This window comes from Mesoplodon densirostris, chromosome 12 (genome assembly GCF_025265405.1).
Source record: "Mesoplodon densirostris isolate mMesDen1 chromosome 12, mMesDen1 primary haplotype, whole genome shotgun sequence".
In the NCBI taxonomy this organism is placed as follows: Eukaryota; Metazoa; Chordata; class Mammalia; order Artiodactyla; family Ziphiidae; genus Mesoplodon; species Mesoplodon densirostris.
The window spans coordinates 529,943-533,313 of record NC_082672.1 but is presented as its reverse complement, the minus strand read 5'-3'; positions in this window follow the sequence as shown (position 1 = coordinate 533,313).

Sequence of the window (3,371 nt, the reverse complement as noted above, 5' to 3'; positions counted from 1 at the left end):
AGGACAAATGGTGAAAGCAAAGGTATACAGACAAAATCTCACACAGAAGCATACACGTACACACTCACAAAAAGAGGAAAAGGGGAAAAAATCATAAATCTTGCTCTCAAAGTCCACCTCCTCAATTTGGGATGGTTCGTTGTCTATTCAGGTATTCCACAGATGCAGGGTACATCAAGTTGATTGCGGAGCTTTAATCCGCTGCTTCTGAGGCTGCTGGGAGAGATTCCCCTTTCTCTTCTTTGTTCGCACAGCTGCCGGGGCTCAGCTTTGGATTCGGCCCCGCCTCTGCGTGGAGGTCGCCAGAGGACGTCTGTTCTTCGCTCAGACAGGACGGGGTTAAAGGAGCCGCTGATTCGGGGCTTTTGCTCCCTCAGGCCGCGGGGGAGGGAGGGGCACGGAGGCGGGGCGAGCGTGCGTCGGCGGAGGCCGGCGTGACGTTGCGTCAGCACGAGGCGCGCCCCTGCGTTCTCCTGGGGATGTGGTCTGTGGAGCCCGGTACCGTGGCGGTGGCGGGCAGCACAGGCTCCCGGGAGGGGAGGTGTGGAGAGTGACCTGCGCTCGCACACGGGCTTCTTGGTGGCGGCAGCAGCAGCCCCAGCGTCCCACGCCCGTCTCTGGGGTCCGCGCTTTCAGCCGCGCCTCGCGCCCGTCTCTGGAGCTCCTCCTTTCAGCAGCGCTCTGAATCCCCTCTCCTCACGCACCAGGAAACAAAGAGGGAAGGAAAAGTCTCTTGCCTCTTCGGCAGCTCCAGACTTTTCCCCGGACTCCCTCCCGGCCGGCCGTGGCGCACTAACTCCCTTCAGGCTGTGTTCACGCCGCCAGCGCGCTCTGACTGAAGCCCGAGCCTCAGCTCCCAGCCCCGCCCGCCCCGGCAGGTGAGGAGAAAAGCCTCTCGGGCTGGTGAGTGGCGGTCGGCACCGGTCCTCTGTGCGGGAATCTCTCTGCTTTGCCCTCCGTACCCCTGTGGCTGCGCTCTCCTCCGCGGCTCCGAAGCTTTCCCCCTCCGCCACCCGCAGTCTCCGCCCGCGAAGGGGCTCCTAGTGTGTGGAAACCGTTTCTCCTTCACGGCTCCCTCCCACTGGTGCAGGTCCCGGCCCTATCCTTTTGTCTCTGTTTATTCTGTTTTCTTTTGCCCTACCCAGGTACGTGGGGAGTTTCTTTTCTTTCTTTCTTTCTTTTTTTTTTTTTTTTTTCCTTCGGTACACGGGCCTCTCACTGTTGTGGCCTCTCCCGTTGCGGAGCACAGGCTCCGGATGCGCAGGCTCAGCGGCCATGGCTCACGGGCCCAGCCGCTCCGCGGCATGTGGGATCTTCCCGCCCCGGGGCAGGAACCCGTGTCCCCTGCATCGGCAGGCGGAGTCTCAACCACTGCGCCACCAGGGAAGCCCCGTGGGGAGTTTCTTGCCCTTTGGGAGGTCTGAGGTCTTCGGCCAGCGTTCAGTAGGTGTTCTGTAGGGGTGGTTCCCCGTGTAGCTGTATTTCGGATGTACCTGTGGAGAGGAAGGTGATCTGCGTGTCTTACTCTTCCGCCATCTTCCCCCCTCCCAAACATTTTAATAATAGTAATTTTTCTGACGCATGAGCATGGAATATTGTTTCCTATTGTGTCTTCAGTTTATTTACCAGTGCTTTATAGTTTTCTGAGTATAGGTCTTTCGTGTCCTTGGTTAAATTTATTGCTAAATAGTTCGTTCTTTTGGATGGAATTGTAAATGGGATTGTTTTCTTAATGTTTCTTGCTGGTGGTTCATTATTAGTGTATAGAAACGAAACTGATTTGTGTATATTGAGTGCGTATTTTGCAACTTTACTGAATTTATTTTTTAACATAGTTTTTGAAGTAATGTGAAAAATTGCAATACTAAAATCTCACCGTTTCTACTGCCCCCCCCAGGTGATCCACAGGACCCACGACATGGTAGCTACTAATATACTCTTCCCACGGTGCCTCTTAATACCATGCGGCCTCCTACAAGGGAAATAGGTATCACAACTTTGGTTGAACGTGGTCTGGGTAAATCTTGGCCTCTGTAAGAAAAATTTGATGTCTGTCTTCTCTGATTTTCTGGCATGATCCTGACATGGTTGTCTAGAAAAGTAATTTACTTTCCAGTAATTTTAAATGTACAGAAAAGTTGCAATAATGGCAAAAAGTACTCACATTTGCCACTTGACACAAAATGCTCAGTGTGTTTTGCCCAAGGCACCAGCACATAACCCCTAAATGAAGAAATCCTGATGTCCACATTATAATTTAATACTCAGCCCCACCTCAACCTTCACCTACTGTCCGAACGGTATGAAAATGTCTTTTCCATCCTGATCCAGTTTTCTTTTTCTGGAACCATGACTGAATTTCTCCCTCATTTGGACAACCTTGAAGGATTTGAAGCAGACAAGATGAGTATGGGATCTAGGGGGCCTTTTCTGTATGGCTTTTTTCACTAAGAATGTTTTTAACGTTCATTTTTGTAACAAATACCAGCGCTACACTTTTTTTTTCATTGTCATTAAAAATACAAAGCACGACTTTAGCATTTAATTCACTTTATGTATACAGTTTTGTGGTATTAACTACCTTCATTTAGTTGCACAAACAAGTTAACTAACATGTGTACCTCCTGTGTGCATGGCAGATACCCAGGAAATTGAGTAACACCCTGAAACGGCCCAAGATATCACTTTAAATACCGTCTTCATCTGAAAGGGAAAAAAAGGAAGGCTATAGTTGTTTCTGTCTACATTCATTTGATTGTATATGGTTTCCAATTGATGTTGTATAACTAGCTGTGGAGAAGTCATGGGATAGGTGGCTTCACTTCAGTTTGAATTTCCAAATTTAGTGGATTCTGCAGGCTTGTTACAAGGTTTACAAACTTCATATTGGATCAGGACATCCCATGGTGTAACTGGTATTCACGGTTTGTTCAACAATTAAAGTTCTGTGTGATATGAGTTCATCCCGGAGTAATCCAGGTTAGTTTCTGTTATATATTTGTCGCAGGATGAAAGGACAAGAGAACTAAGACCTAATTTATAAAAGTGCCTTCAAACTAATTGATACTGAAGTATAGTTAACCTACAATGTTGTGTTAACTTCTGCTGCACAGCAAAGTGATTCATATATATGTACATACATATATACATATTTTTCATATTCTTTTCCATTATGGTTCATTACAGGGTATTGAATACAGTTCCCTGTGCTGTACAGGAAGACCTTATGTATCCATCCTATATATAATAATTTGCATCTACTAATACCAAACTCCCAATCCATCCCTCTCCCCTGTCTTCCCCTTGACAACCACAAGTCTGTTTTCTATATTTGTGAGTCTGTGTTTGTTCTGTAGATAGGTTCATTTGGG